We start from the raw sequence: 17,616 nt of genomic DNA on the forward strand, positions 1-17,616 counted from the left end.
AATCAACGATTATAATATAAATCCGTAGTGCAGATGTACTTCTTCTTTGCGGTAATAAACTTCCAAACTGTGCTATGCATAAGTATCCTTAAGTCTTATAGAATGGTTTTCTCCGTCCATCCGTTCGTCGACAGGTAACCGTGCAAGAACGTTAAGAGATACCGAGAAGCGTTTTTTTTTTAAAATCGATTCAGGATGTCAAGAGGATACACCATTACAAACCACAACACTATATCAAAACCTGAAACAGTTAAAACGTACTACTACTTCCGGTTACAAATACTCATTTCCACAGAGCGAAAAAAGTAAGAGATATCGAGAAGCGATATATTGCAATCGATTCGGCTGCCCAAGAGTAGGATTTATTTCCTTCTTTTACTCTCTATTCAAACCGGAAGTGGTTTAAATTAACAATTTCCGGTTTGAACTCTTATTACCATAAAACAAAAAGTGTAAGGGATAGCGAATAATAGATTTTTGACATGGATTTAGGGTGCGAGGAACAGGTTCTGTCTTTGATCTTAATAACCTATTGTAACCAGTAGTTATGGATGTACTGCTTCAAGTTTAAGTATTGAATTCATGCGATTGGATGTCTACCTGTGTTTCACACTGTGAAACGAAACTCACTTGTCATTCCGACAGGATTAACTTTTGGTACAGTATGTTGCCTCTATAAGCCAGCTTCCTTCTTGATCATTATTAATAAGTTGTACTTCGTATCATATTAGAATGTTCTATTATTTTAGCAAATTTCCACTTCTATTAGAAATGTTTACACGAGGGAATTTACTTTTTTTTACCCTTTGTAAGATGTAGTGAAACATAATTATGAAACATTGCACAGCAACGTAACGTATTTTTTTAAAAATCTTTTCATCACTCTTATGCAATTATGGTAATCAAAGTTTAATTGCAAGTTGGGTAAATGAGAGATGTGAAGATTGGGTATAGATTGATTTATTAATTCAAATGAATCTGTTATGATTATGTATAATATTAAAAGTTAAATTGCCATAGCTACAGTATAATGGTTGTATCTTAATCACAAATTGTTCTTTCTTGTGATTTAATTATGATATCCTGGTATTTTTTTTTTTTTTTTTGGAAGATTAAGTTGTTGAAAGGTAATCTTTAGGGCAATTAAAAACCACATTAATCTCCGCTAAATCACTCAAGAACTTAGACTTTGATGAAAATATATAGATAACAAGCTTAGGCATTTTCTTTGTTTCTCAAGGACAATATTGTAAAGTTTTGCTGATGCAGACAGAAGGTAGAGCATTATGCACTGGAATTATTTTCTCCCAACACAGTATGATACTCTGTTATACAGCAAACTAGGCGAGAAAGGAGAACCCCATCGCTCCGCTGCAAACTACGTGGTTTTGTGGTAAGAAACCTCTCACAGCTCCACTGCAAGCTAAGTGGTAAGGAGGCCTCAGAATTCCACTGTAACTTACGAGGCTTGGGTTACGTTAAAGATTCTCTCAAAGCTCCACTACAAGCTAGGAGAAGCGACTTGACCAGTCAAAGACTGACTGATGCTCGTTGCATTGATCCTTTGAATTTTATAGCTTCTCATTTGTGGCGCTAGTGTTCCTCCTCCATCACGTGATGAGTTATAGGGGTGACGTTCTGTCGTCTGCTTCTCGTAGTGGCTTGCATTAAATGCACGTGGTATTGTTTATAAATAAGAGCACAAGTTAATGTTTACAAATAGAACCATTTGCAGGATGAAATGAAATGAAATAAAATCTTTGAGTTTTACGTCCCACGGTTATGCCGGTTAGGCTAAAGGAGACGGTGATGATGGGTAATGAATGAAATGGTGGAATGAAGAAAGTGGGAGGAAACGGGAGAACCCCGAGAAAACCCACGCACACGGTGTTTGTCCACCACAAAGTTCACTTGGGGGCTGGGATCGAACCCGAGACCCCAAGCACCAGAGGTGAACGATCTACCACTGAGCCACCGCGGCCCCCAAAACCATTTGCAGGATATTACAACATAAAATCTTACGTAATTGTGGTACGGAGAACCATTCTATGGTCACGACATATTTTTTTTTTTTTTCAACAAACGAGCAATACACTAAAGTGTACTAGTTTTGAGTCTTCATACTCGAACTGTCCTCCTTTTATAACAGTTATTCGTAGATTTTCGGAAGCCGTCTAGCAATTTGCGCATTCTAACAAGGGACTGGATTGCGCTCTGGAATTCATGCCAGGCCGTGCCGTGGAAAATCAGCGCCCGGGACGAGAGTATACGACGGCGCCCCCATACATATATTCCAAGCAATTTTTCCTATCTTTTTTCCTTTTTCTCCCGAATTTTTCACCCCTTTTACTTCGGCGCCCGGGACCGTCGCTCCTCCCCCCCCCCACGGCACGACCCTAATTCATGGCAGCAATTTTCTACATATAGAGGTCAGACGGGGTGAAGGAGGAAGATCTACTGATGGTTTTGGCAATGTGCTCCTCTATGGTCTATTTTCAGAGTTTAAGACGTAGAGGTAGGCGTTAGTAACTTGTCTTCAATGCCGACTACAGTCTAGGAGAATCTCGGACTTTCAATATCGTTAAGAATTTTTACATACTGGCTGCTCAGACGTATTTGCTGCATCTCGGAAACAGGACAAGAGTCAAATATCAGCTTTGAACTTACTGGTTCAAACTTACAGGTTTGAACTTCCATTGAATAAACGATATTACTTGACATTGTTATTTTTATGGTAAGCTCTATAATCGTTTTCTTGAGGTTAGTAGGAGTTTCTCTTTGAGCCTACGTGCTGGTTTAGAAGTGTAGCAGAGACAAAAAAATACTTTTGTTCTTTTACCAGTTATGGTCCTTATATCTTATTACTCTGGCCTCTTTTCAGTTTTAAGAATCTGAATAATTTTCTATTGAATTATTATTTTAACTTTGTTCACAACAAAGCTCTTCCTTTTTATTTTGTATATAATCTCGTGTCAGTAGGATACGGAGGGAGCTATTGGGAGCGGTGCCAAGGAAACTAACTTTCAGAGAATCAAGCCTCAGCGCATTTGAGATACCATTTTTGAACTCTTATTATTGACAAAGAAAACGGAGGAGAAAGGTTTGTCCGTGGAAACAAATGTTTTATAAACTTGCTAACACAAAATAAAAATATTAAATGCTGGATCTCACATATTCAAGATTAAAGTCCCAAATTTCGAAAGTGTGGCACTTTGTACACCCGCTGGTTCTGCTAGGATTAAGACGCCGAAGGAGCTGAAAAGGGCTCCTTTGATTGCTTAATATAGAGCTTAGCTCCCAGTTGAGCGTCGAATCTATATAAGACGTGGATTACCAACTTAACGTGGGATCCGTAATCATATGAACTCCCACCGAGAAACAAACCCGGGTCTGCTAAATGAACCAACCATATAGCCGCGAGAGGATTAAGCATGTGTTATTTGCTGTTATATTTACATAAAATGTCTTAGAGAAATGCATCTAAGATCTCAGAATATGCAATGCCTCTGTTTCGGACGAGTATGTGTCACCGAAGGTTACATTATTTATGTTATTTCTTCATCATTACTTTAGCCATCGGTATGTTGCCTGCATAAATAAGTTTCGTATTTCATAAAGTAATAAATTTTACCCATAAATTCTCCCAATTTTGACTAGAAAACACTCAATTGTACGATATCCTTAACATGTAATGTTATCTATTTTCTGTGATGAGTTTCCTCCTGATCCCTGTTGCCCTGAGAAGAGAACTCGCAATTAAACCAGAGCAATTACACACGTCACAATCTTCTCTAAACAATCATGACTACTACAACAACAAATTAATCTAATCAGAGACAATCAGCGTGTGTCTAATTCAATAACCACTTTCTGCCCACTCAACGTTTGAGCAGCAGCCCCACAAGAGGTTGCTAGATTGCGAGTTTATTTTATTATTAAAAATTAATCTCAATTATGCATGAAGCATTAATTTTTACAAGTTAATAGTAAATATTACAGTAGTTAGGGTGATTCAGAAAGTAAGATTAAAAAAGGAGCTGTCATTGATACATTTTATTCCAAAAGCACAGTGTTATAGTGCTTAGAGATGCCAAAAAACACGCTTTTATAGTGCAGAGGTTTTCTTCACTTTGAAATATCAAGAATGTTTGGAAATTTTCGCCTTTATGACTTTTTATAGCTTCCTTGTTCAAGTACCATTTTTGTTTTTCTGTAGTGAATTCTATAATTAATAAAGCGCGTTTACAACATCCAGTACTTGTGAGTCCTGGATTCAGTCCGAGATTGACTGCCTTGATTGGTTTTCAAACTGGCACTGCAGTTCTTTCTAGCAAGTATGCCTTATGCAACCACCATATCCCAAATGTCGTTTTGCTTGCCTAACCATCTTATCAGGTTGTCTGAATGCGATCTGTCAGTTAAGAAAAAGTACCATAAACCGAAAAACAAAAGTCTTATCTTGCTTACGTCTCGTTCTCTGTTTGGGAAAATTTTTTGTACTAAGCTTCAGAGAGGTCATTTTATAAAATCAAAATCTATAAACGGTTATTTATGGATATGATGTTAGTTAAACATCATTATTTGCATAATTCCCTCTTATTTTACCATTATATCGTGTCAAAATGTTTTAAAAAGGAATTTGAGGGTAGCGTTTTAAACGTTCCTCCCCTTGAATTCTAGCCACCTCAGTAAATGTAATATATAGCTATAATAATTTTTTAGTTTACTCTTAAATTTTAAATTATACAATCATTGTCGTAATACATCTAGAACTTTTACAGAATAATTATTGTTAACTATACTAACTTTTATTTATCAAAACATTATTGTTGTTAAAATTTAAAAAAATAAATGTATAAACAATTCGTTTGAACTTGAGTGCGTCCACCAACTTGCACTTCTGACTTACCGAAAGACTTTTTTTTCTCTGATTCTTGATTTTCTTTCACGATTTTCAAACTTCAGAATCATAATTAAATGTTTTGTTCATGTTATAATGGGAACACAAGGTGAAATGTACTGTTATGTCTCCACTAAACATGAAATATTTAAGAAAACCTTTTATGTTCCAACTAGTTTTCTTGTTATTATTCATAATTGGAGGAAAGTCTCTTAGATTAATACGTACGCTTAATTGTTGTTACATACAGAAGTCTAACAAATATAATAGGTGCATAATTGGTGGCTACAACAGTTAGCAATATCCGTTGTAACCTAACACCCCAATATTCCTTATTAATACACTCTGGAAGAACATATTTAATCTCCATTGTTTATTCATTTTTTATTGGTTACTTGAAATGAGCCCATTTACAACAATTTACCATATCAAATAGTTCTTGAAGTACTATACTTATTGTTACTTCCAATTTTTCTATACTTTTGTAGAACACTACCTAGCAACCATAAACAATGAAACAACAAGGAAGTCGTTTTTAACACTATGCTCGATTATTTTAAAAGTCTAATTCCATCCACCTTACTTCCCTCAGCATAAGCAAAATACTTCCCAGGCAAAAAAAAAAAAAAAAAAAAAAGCTAAAGAATAAAACTATTTTTAAAAGACGTTTCTTCGAAGACTTGTATCTCTAAATGTACTAGTACCTTTTAGTATTCAACATATCATTCATTCTTCTACAAGTATTTGCTCCAATAGTAAAACACAGGGCTTCAATACCAGAAGGTACACTCATGTCCAAAATGATTGTCGCATATCTATAACTGTCTTCTTGTAAGAACATAATTAGATAATGATTTTGCAGGGTACTTTTAATACTGATACTATGTGTATAATCGGGAAAGGTATATTTGTGGTAAATTTCATAGGAAAGGAATTATAAATACGAAAATTAGAATTAGTAATACAAAATCTTGCTAAATGGACAAGAAAGTTCTATTTTCGTTTTATTGTTCTTATTTACTGCTCATTTGACACAAAATTTGCCACATACCTGTCTTTGGCGATTATACACATACTAACATTATAAGTAGAGCAACCCAAAAGCATAAAAAGCATAACAGCATTTCACACATATGGTTGGTACCTTGAACATGGTTGTGATTGTCTAAAGGTCCAGAAGAAACTAATTTTAAAAGCATAATAAAGCATAGTTTTAGAAAATAAAGCATAAAGCATAATCTAAAATATATAGCACAATTCTTGTAAAATTCTACTAGAACAATTCTTGGAAAATTCTGTTTAACTGCAAGTTTAACGTTCGGTATTAAAATTTTTAAAACCAATATTTACAATTCAAAATCATTGAGAACGTAACAATGCAAAAACGAAAAGCTTATTTTTATTTCGGTGTAATCCTGTGATCTGGAGAGAAGGAAAAAGTCAAAGAAGAAAATTTTCCGCCAACAATGAATTATATACAAGAACTCCACACTATATTATTATGTGTACCTCTTGAACTTGAGCACATTCTGTACTTTTTGGTGCCATCTTTTACTTTCCCTTTCTGTAAATGTACACCTCTAAGGTGCACGCAAGTGATAAAAAAAACTGACTCGATTAAAGCATATCTTTTTACACTGTATTAAGTAGAAACTTTATTAAATATGAAAAAAAACTGATTACATAAAATATTAATAAACAGATCAAGATATTTTGGAATATTTAATGTATAGTAAATATTATACATTACACACGATTAATGTAAAACAATGATTGAAATTAACAATAAATCATAATAAAGCATAATTTGGAAAACAATAAAGCATAATGTGGGTTGCTCTAATTATAAGAAATACCGGGCGAATTCGTTATCAAATTATATTCCTACAACAACATATTTATAGACATGCGACAATAATTTTGGACATGAGTGTACGCCATGACAACTTATCAATCCTCCATATTAGTCGTAAACCGCTTACCATTCATGTGCTTGTTCAACTTACCGGGAACGATGTGTTCCTACTACCTCGTTGCTTATCTTCTATCAGCCCTGCAGTTATAAATAGCCCAGTCAATAAAGGTTTTTGCAAGGAAAAAATTTGGGTAAAGCTGATTTTCTCTCAAGTGATAGACCACTATGAGAGGAACATTTTCCCAAAAGTCCCCGCCCCTCCCCCTGGAGCTTCTCCCCCCACGCCCCCTCAAAGTTAAAAAATGGGAGTTTTAGAAAAAGGGCCATATCTTCAAAACTAATGGACATATTGACATGCTTCTTTTTTTCTCGTAATCTGTGAAATGTGCTCTACAATTTCGTATTCCTTAAAGTTTTTCATAAACCTAATGGTTTCTTGGCAATTTTAACCTAAAGAGTAAAAAATGAAAAAAATCGCCCGCGCCATTTTGTTTTTCCTCTTATATTTCCTTAGTGAGTTGTGATATGGAAAAATGTTTCAAATAAATCTTAAAGAGCATAAAATTATCTTTTCAACGGTGTATATATTGTGGAGGTTACTCTTAAAATTAGCCATGTAGCGAGGTAAGTTTGAAGACGAGCGGGCTCAAATTTTCGCCTCAAATATCAGTCACTATGTTTCATTTCGATAGAAAAAATAATAATAACAAAGCTTTTTAAAAATAATAAACCACTGCATTGTTAGAAAAGCATTTTTGCTTAGTCCTGCCTCCCCTGTGAAGCTTTAACCCTTACTCTATCCCCATTACCATTCCAAATTTAAAAATAAGCGTTTCTGATAAAAGGTATTATTTCCAAAACTATTCAACACTGACAATTTTCACATTCTGTTTTATTCTTAAAAAGTGATAAAATTATTTTATTTTATTTTCTATTTTTTTATAAATCTAATAATTTCTAGATAAACAAATAAACTATAAAAATTTGAAATATTTTGTTTGCTCTTCCTTTCCCTATTTTTTGCCTTGGATCTCCTCAGTCAATTGGCGTATGAAATTATATCTATAACATTTTTTTATTATGTTTACATATTAATTTTGAACATGTCCGCTATGCTTACTGCAGTATTTTCAACTTAATCTTCCGTAGCTATACAGTATACTATTTAATTTTCGGATAATGATTCTACAAGTTCTTCTTCGGAATAGAAATGTGAATTTAGGCAAGACAGCCCATACAGTGCTCACACATTGCAGAGCAATCTATTTTAGTTATTTTACATTTACAGTATTGCCTACATCCTTGCTTACACGAACATGATATTATGTACAGAAGCTCGTCTGGTGCAAATGGCTTGGATGTGGGAATAGGTTTCAATGTCTTTTTGGAGCGTCCGTTTTCTTTAATTAATTCTATCCTCCAACCCCATTCTGTGTCAGGAAGTTTATTTCCTAACCATTTCTGTACCTGCAAAACTACTGTGAGCGAATGTTCATTACACGCTTCAGAAGTTAGAGGTAGTTTATCCAGATCGAAGTTAGATCTTAGTGAACTTTTCTTTGTGAAAGACAAAAATCTGTGGTATCGGGCTTCATTCAAATTTGAGTATTTTCCCAAATCATACAAAGCCAAAACTAATTTTTCACCTGTAGATAATATTTCTCCTTTAGATTTTGAAGTATCCAAAAACACTCTGGCCCAGTTTTGAAATTCCGGTGATTTGAGCATATCTATTACTTTTAATATGCACATACCATAAAAACACGATGTCGTGTCACATCCTGTAAACGCATGACAGAACAAAAGTAGTTGCCGGCAATCTCCAAACTTTTCAATCAATGTTTGGATCCTGAAGTACCGTGTGTTCGGAGTCACACCACCTTTCTCTTTACAGAAGCACTTTCTTTCTCAGGAGACAAAGCAGTAAGTAAGACTACCAGGTCAGTATCAGATCCTACAACAATAACTTTTGAAGCAGTTTTCAACTGTTGAATGGCCGTCATTACAATGTCAACATCTGCGTCTTCGTCTGCTGTAATTACAGTCAATCCCCGTTTCACGAGTTCAGACCCCAGAGCCAACGATAATCTCTTCTTATTGTTTCTATTACCTAAGAACTCGTCTTTTCCCGTGGCACAGACTGTGTTTTGACAAAAAATTATGTCTTGTGAAGATTTTTTCGCTTTTTTGTTCTTCATTTTTCGTGGTAGGCTCACTAGGGTAACCATCAAAAACAACGATAGATTTTTGACCATATTTATTAAGAACATGTGTACAATAGTTCTCTAAGACAGCTCCAAAGGTACAATTTTATGGCCATGGCAGATGGTGAAGAAGAAACCCTCCGTCTACAATATATGTTGCATCCTTTACATTAGTTCTTCGATGATTCCTTCTTGAAAAACTTTTATCAAGGATGATTTTGTACCTTTTCGAAGAGAAACTTCGTCAAACAGAGCTGGTGGGCGTACTGCCAATTCATATTCGAAATATGTCTTTAATTTGCTGACGCTATCACAGGCACACAATATCCGATTAAAAAGCTGTTGAGAATTGATATTGACCTCTTTTGATTTTACTCTTGCTGACTTCCGTGTCTTCACCTTTTCTGTGCAGTTTAAGTTCTTGGAAATTTTTACCTTTAATTTTGTTCATGGTAGACAAACCGACATCGTATGCTTGATCACAGTTTATTGAATCATCACAAACAAACCCAGTAGCCAAAGAGACCAGTTCACCAGACAACTTTGTAAAATTATTGTGTTCTTGTAACCAAGCTGTAAACTTCTGTAAGTCTGGTAAGTCTTTCTTCTTTCTGGATTCTCGTAGTTACACGTGCTGTTCGCTAAACAGCATTGCTGATCTTTCTGCAAAGATAAACAGCATTATAAGGTCAATGCACCTAAGGAGATTAACCCGCAGCTTAATTGTTCTGCTTAAAGTTCTAATTTCCTGCAAGAAATCGTTAAATTTGCTCAAAGCTTCTTTAACAGCTGGTTCTTCTAGAACATCTTGTTCATTAAAACTCTTTTCAAGAAGATCTTTAAAAATATTTTCCAAATATGCAAGAGAGCCATTTATTTCGGAAAAACTGCTCTTCATCACTTTAACAATCGCACAAGCAGTAAGGCTATATGCTCGGACGGCTCTTGCGTATGCGTGACCATTCAAATGTGGTTCACAGTCAGTTTACCGTAAACTGTAGCCCATAGGTCTTCCAAACCACTCCCCTCCATTATCTTTCCAATAGCACCCATAAAAGACATTAATAGATGGAATCCTCCTAGCCTCAGAATAATTTTTGACACTTCACTGTTGGGATTTGCTGACGCTACAATTTCAGCCGCCTTTAAAAACAATGGTTGATCGAACGTAACAATACAGGCACGGCGTTGCTTCTGATATTGTTCTGCAGCATAACTGAGAGCAGAGAAAATTGTTGATGGATTGCTAGGATCCATGTTTATAAAGGGAATTCCTAATATGTATGTATCCTCACAATCTTCTCTTCTACTCATTACGGAGGTCATGAATCCATTCCACCCAGGCTGCATATCTGCGCCTGCAAACCACAAAACATTCATTGGAAATATGGGGTGTACCGTTCGACATTCAATTCCTCTGGTAACTTTCAAGTCATTAAAAACTTCCACAAAAATATTGGAGAGCCCACTACGGTGACTTTTTTGGCATACGAAAGAATACGAATAGTTTCAGGATTAAATGTTCAAAACGGAGTTCGTTTCACCTCCACTTCTGTTTTAACACATTTCCTTAGTGTTCTGAATTTTATCCCTCCATGATATTTGAGGCGAAAATTTCAGCCCGCTCGTCTTCAAACTTACCTCGCTACATGGCTAATTTTAAGAGTAACCCCCACAATATATACACCGTTGAAAAGATAATTTTATGCTCTTTAAGATTTATTTGAAACATTTTTCCATATCACAACTCACTAAGGAAATATAAGAGGAAAAACAAAATGGCGCGGGCGATTTTTTTCATTTTTTACTCTTTAGGTTAAAATTGCCAAGAAACCATTAGATTTATGAAAAACTTTAAGGAATACGAAATTGTAGAGCACATTTCACAGATTACGAGAAAAAAAAGAAGCATGTCAATATGTCCATTAGTTTTGAAGATATGGCCTTTTTTCTAAAACGCCCATTTTTTAACTTTGAGGGGGCGTGGGGGGAGAAGCTCCAGGGGGAGGGGCGGGGACTTTTGGGAAAATGTTCCTCTCATAGTGGTCTATCACTTGAGAGAAAATCAGCTTTACCCAAATTTTTTCCGAACTTTGATGTTTTTTGACCTTCATTGACTGGGCTAAAATCTCAGTGCAACAAGATCATACTTGTTTCATGGACATGCTAGTCTAGTAGCTTAGCGACTGGATCATGCAAAATGTGATACCAACATACCACTTTCAGGGATGATAGAACTATTAATAAGAAGTAAATCCTGATATAGACCCAAATCGGCGGGGGTCTTGTCTTAGGTATATGACGTCATCAATATGGCCGCCAATGAATTTCGACTTAACTGAGTTTAAAAATGTATAACTCCATTACCATTGAAGGTAGAAACTTCCTTTTACCTTTATTTTGCAGAGAATACATTGTACCTTTATTGTCATTATAAATACTTGCCTTATATTGCCGCCATTTTTAAATATGGCGTCTCAAACTGGAAAAATGTTTATTTTCAAAACGATTTTCTATGTTTATAGCAAATAACTTTGAAACTCGTATGATTATGGGAAAATACTTTGATATAATCGTCAAAGGTTATTTCAATAGTTTTCGAACGCAACCAGAATCATTGATGTATCTCAACAAATAACCGAGATACTCAATTTTTTGTAGGACTAAATGTCGAACTTTCGTGAATAATGTTCGAATGTATCCGTAGATGTAGTTATATGGCATTTGTAGTTCCATTGGCCCTTTGATAATAGGAACATAGTACCGCTACCAGTATGTTCCTTTTAACGTGGAGAATAGCAAATCACAAGTGTTTATCTTTTGTCCGTGCTGAAAACCCTTTATAATGTCATAAATCCAAGATGGCCGCCGCGGTTTATCTCCGGTACGAGAAGTGAAAATTTCTCGCCACAGAAAAATAATAGAAACAGGCAACAAAAGCCAATCTCTTTCTTTGGATGTGAAAAAATCTTGACATAACATGTGATTGACTCTTCTTTGTGTCTACATGCCAGTATATGACGTCATAAACACAGTATGGCGCCATGGCTTACATATGGATTATGAAAATTATTTATTTCTCGCATTAGAGAAACGATAGAAACGTGCAACAACCATCAATATCTTTTTTCATATGTAGAATCATAAAGATATAAGTTTTGTCTTTTCTTTCAGGCGAAAGGAGAGTATATGACGTCATAAAAGCAAGATTGCCGTCGACTCTTAAATATGTGTAATGCATAATATTATATGATTTATTTTTCTCGGCTCAATTCAAATTTTGGTACATGGCCATGAACCTTGAAACATTTCCTTTTATTTGCTGAACAATCGATTTTATTCGATCGGTGAAATTCTCCTCCTATTGTAGTGCATTGGATCAGATTTGTCCCTGGATGTTCGCCTTGGATCATATCAATTATGTCCGTCGGATGTCAGTATTCGTAAAGTCTTTGGGAGTATTGAATGTACGAAACCCACAAGTATATGATGAATTTCAGAAAGGTAATATTGTGGAAAGAAAGACTAACAGTAAATATTCGTACATGTCCCACGACTTGTTACATGAACAATGTAATAAGGATCTAAAATGTGAAGGAGGTGCCATTGGTCTATTTGATAATGAATGTGCTCTTCTGCGTTGGATGGTTTCGGGTCCAGTGATTGCAGGATTACTAACCGAACTTGAGAAAGAGGCAGTAATAAGTGACGATTCAGATTATCACAGTCATCATGAAGATACAAACGCTTTTTCCTCTAGGTTCAAAAAACATGTGAAAGCTTTAATAAATGCATGTGAAGATGATGACAGAAATACATTTGCTCAAGAAAATGGTGCCCTAATATGCGTTGCCACATATGCTGTTATGGATGAGAAAGCAGCTGAGTCTGTCTTCAAAGCAGAAGAATTGGTAAAGCAACAGGACAAACATTTGTTCGGAAACGGCTCATCGGATGCCAGACGCCTTTAAGAGAACCGATTAAAAGAAATAAACTTTCGCTTTTTCACACATCGCAAAAAGAAGGAACGAAGAAAGGACTCAAGGAGTCAATTTTAAAGAGTTGCTGTAACCTGTTTTCTCGCTTATACATAGCTTGTCAAAGTCGAGGTGGAAACATCGAAGATTTCTTTGCTCACGAAAACCTTTCGTACACTCCGTCACTCTCTTCAAATGGTGAATTGCGCAAGGAAGCAAAATCAGATATTATTTCTTGCTTAGAACCACTTGGAACATCACAATACGATGTACCTAGTGTATCGTGTGTTATATTTGATGAAGCAGTATTAGCTCACATGCTGAAGCCTATTCCGGGACAGACGTTTTCTATGTATTACACTAACTCATTTCAACCATTTTTAGAAAAGTTTGCGAGTGATGTCGTCAGAATAGACATAGTCTTTGACAATTATGATCCCGACAGTCTGAAAAAAGAAGAACGAGACCAACGAGGAAAAGGACCAAGAATACTTGTTAAAGACTCCAAACTGACTCCCAAAAAATGGGCATTGTTTTTGAATAATTCTGAAAACAAAACTGATTTATTTTGACTTCTGTGTAAACACTCACAGAACATAAGTGATTCTGGTGGTAAGAGAGAGATTGTGTGTGCATGTGATGATACCGCAATCAGCAAACTCTAATATGGACGTGATAAGCCTTATGCTCTGCAAATAAGAAGAAGCAGACACACGTATGTTCTTGCATGCATTGCATGCCAGCAACCACGGACATAAGAATATCTCAATTAAAACTGCCGCTTCTGATGTTGTTATTGCCGTTGCTTTATTCTTTGAGCTCAATGTATCACACTTGTGGATTGAATATGGGAGTGGTAAAAATAAGAGATATATTCCTTTCCACGAAATTGCAACAAGCCTAGGAAAGTCTCACTCAAAAGCCCTGCTCTTTTGGTACGCATTTGCAGGGTGTGACACAGTGTCCGCTTTTGGTGGTCATGGCAAGAAGACAGCTTGGCAAGTGTGGCAAGAATTCCCTGAAATAACGGATATATTTATTAAACTTTCAGTTACTCCTGCTGAAATTTCAGCTCAGGACTTCGCAGTTCTTCAACGCTTCACCGTACTCCTGTACGATCGCTCTAGTTCTTTACTAAATGTTAAAGACTGTCGACAAAGATTAGTGACGAAAAAGAATTGTTCTTACGAATTGATCGCACCTACATAGACAGCCTTATTTCAACACTGTCTGCGAGCTGCCCTACAGGCCGGGTATTACTGGTCTCAAGCTCTCCAGAAAGTGCCCATAATACCCGAAATTTGTAAAGGGGTTGGAAGAAGGTGGATCGTGGTTATTATCCTCTGTGGTCCTTACTTCCAGAAGTTTCTGCGCACTGTAGAGAACTTATTCTCTGTGGTTGCAAGACTCTTTGTCAACATTCTTGCAAGTGTCAAAACTTGGGGTTAGTGTGCACTTTGTTGTGTACCTGCGATGGACAGTGTGATCGAAAAGATAACTTTATTGTGAGTTGATCTTGTCTAAATAAGAAATGTGATTAACAAAAATTACTTCCCCTAGTTCTCTGAAGTACGTTTCAGATGTTAAGTTAATAGTCATACTATCTCACAAACATTTTCTCTTCCAAATTCTTAACATATTTAATTGTATAACTGTTTATTGTGTTGCAAATTTATCTCTCGCTGATATACTGTTAAATTTATACATTGAGTCTGTTTCATAAACATTTTAATACAAACTCCAAAAATATCAAATTAAGCTGGGCGGTGGTTTGAAAACGTGACGCCTTTTGCCTCGAGCTATTTTGTAAAATAATATGAAAAGCATAATTTTCAGACAATTACATTCTCAATGGACTGATTTAAAATATTTTAAATGTAAAATATGTCTTTCGAAATGCACAGTTCCCATATTACTTGAAATATTCATTTAGCCCAAATACTAGTGCAAGCCTTATACTTTCATATAGCGCTTAATTCTTTGTTTAATAACATGAAAAATATTCACTTTCGGACAATTAGTATTAAAGAGAATATATTTCGAATTTATTTTCGAATAATGCATAATTTCAGCTTTGTTAGTTTTTCAAACGATGTCATACACTTAAACAAGACAAATACTAACCTTTGGGCGCAAACATGATACACCTTTCTGTTACTTCATGATTTAACTTATTTAAGGAGAAAAAATAGTTGCTTTGCACGTTTCTATCACCTATCTTAGGGGAGAAAGGCATAGTTTTCTTCATGCATATTTAAGAGTCGAAGGCAATCTTGGGTTTATGACGTCATATACTTTCGCCTCAAAGAAAAGACAATAACTTATGATACTTTTTGATTCTACATATGAAAAAAGATATTGGTAGTTGTACGTTTCTATCGTTTCTCTAATGCGAGAAATAAATAATTTTCATAATCCGTATGTAAGCCATGGCGCCATACTGTGTTTATGACGTCATATACTGGCTTGTAGACACAAAGGAGAGTCAATCACATGTTATGTCAAGATTTTTTCACATCCAAAGAAAGAGATTGGCTTTTGTTGCATGTTTGTATTATTTTTTCTGTGGCGAGAAATTTTCACTTCTCGTACCGGAGATAAACCGCGGCGGCCATCTTGGATTTATGACATTATAAAGGGTTTTCAGCACGGACAAAAGATAAATACTTGTGATTTGCTATTCTCCACGTTAAAAGGAATATACTGGTAGCGGTACTATGTTCCTATTATCAAAGGGCAATGGAACTACAAATGCCATATAACTACATCTACGGATACATTCGAACATTATTCACGAAAGTTCGACATTTAGTCCTACAAAAAATTGAGTATCTCGGTTATTTGTTGAGATACGTCAATGATTCTGGTCGCGTTCGAAAGCTATTGAAATGACCTTTGACGATTATATCAAGGTATTTTCCCATAATCATAGGAGTTTCAAAGTTATTTGCTATAAACATAGAAAATCGTTTTGAAAATAAACATTTTTCCAGTTTGAGACGCCATATTTAAAAATGGCGGCAATATAAGGCAAGTATTTATAATGACAATAAAGGTACAATGTATTCTCTGCAAAATAAAGGTAAAAGGAAGTTTCTACCTTTAATGGCAATGGAGTTATACATTTTTAAACTCAGTTAAGTCGAAATTCGTTGGCGGCCATATTGATGACGTCACATACCTAAAACAAGACCCCCGCCGATTTGGGTCTATATCAGGATTTACTTCTTATTAATAGGTCTATCATCCCTGAAAGTGGTATGTTGGTATCACATTTTGCACAATTCGGCCCTTTTATGCTGCTAAGCTACTAGACTATGCCTAGGGTCGCCATCTTTCGGTAAAGCCTAAAAACGCGTCACACTTACCGAACAATTGATCACTGATTCCTCACACCAAAGTTTTGTACATGAAACAGTTTACTAAGATTTATACTTACATACATACATACATATATATATATATATATATATATATATATATATATATATATATATATATATATATATATAGGGTAAACCATACAGTGATTGGCACCAGACAGTAATTGGCACTTTTCCAGTTAATATTTAAATAATAAGAAAACAATTCACTAACGAAGGCATTCACTAACGAATGGCAGTACTAGTCTTCGCCAATCACTGTATGAAGAAGTATGTGCCTAGATAGTAATTGGCATACCCCTGCCAATAACTATAAGTTAATATTTTGTATATGATTATGATATAAGATTTTTAAAAGCTTTCAATTAGGGAAAATACGAATGTACTAAATTCTCGTGTTTCTACGTTAACTCTTTCTAGTTAATGGAACCCCTGCCAATTACTGTATATTGTGGCGCCAATCACTGTAATTCAAAAATAATGAAATAGAAAAAAAGTTGATCACTTGAGCTCTTAGTTTCGACAGCGTGAATCAGAAGTCATGGCATATTATTATAGTGTTATATAACACTAGACCAAGCGCCAGAATCTCCTTATGAGATAATTAAGTGAATCACATATAAGTAAACTGGTGCTCAGTCATTAAAATTATTTGTAGGCAAGCGCTGCTAAGAATTGGTAGTGATTTTTACTTGCATGACTTTCCAAATAGAGTATGCCATAAAACAGAAATTCTAAGAAGTGGCATCAAGTGTTTTGCATCAACACTGTCCATTTTTGTTGTTGTTGTTTTTTTTTTTTTTTTCAATTGAATCATATAGTTTAAAGACCTGTCATCCCCATCGAAACAAGTCTTTCTAGGACATGGCATGTTTTCAAATTAAATAAAAATTTCAATGCTGAACATTTTCTACAACCAGTGGAAGTAGACGACTTGTTTTCAGCCTAAGTGGTGTTCCCACATCAGTTGAGCCGGAACGTGCAAGAATATCAATTTTATCAAAAAGTGGAGATGACTGCTCTTCGAACTCGTCGATTCAATTTATGGCGGCACGTTGTGGTAATGTTAACTTTTATATCTTGTACTGGAGTAGTTCCTCTTGGTTAGAGACCTAGCCCAATATGCCAAGAATTCGAACTCTTAAATATTATAAGCAAAGGCTTGAAAATGCTCTCCAATCAGTTTCAGAAGGCATGGGAATCATAACAGCCTCAAAGATGTATGGTGTATCAAGAT

The sequence above is a fragment of the Thermobia domestica genome, chromosome 2, assembly GCF_964235325.1.
Source record: "Thermobia domestica chromosome 2, izTheDome1.hap1.1, whole genome shotgun sequence".
Classification (NCBI taxonomy): Eukaryota; Metazoa; Arthropoda; class Insecta; order Zygentoma; family Lepismatidae; genus Thermobia; species Thermobia domestica.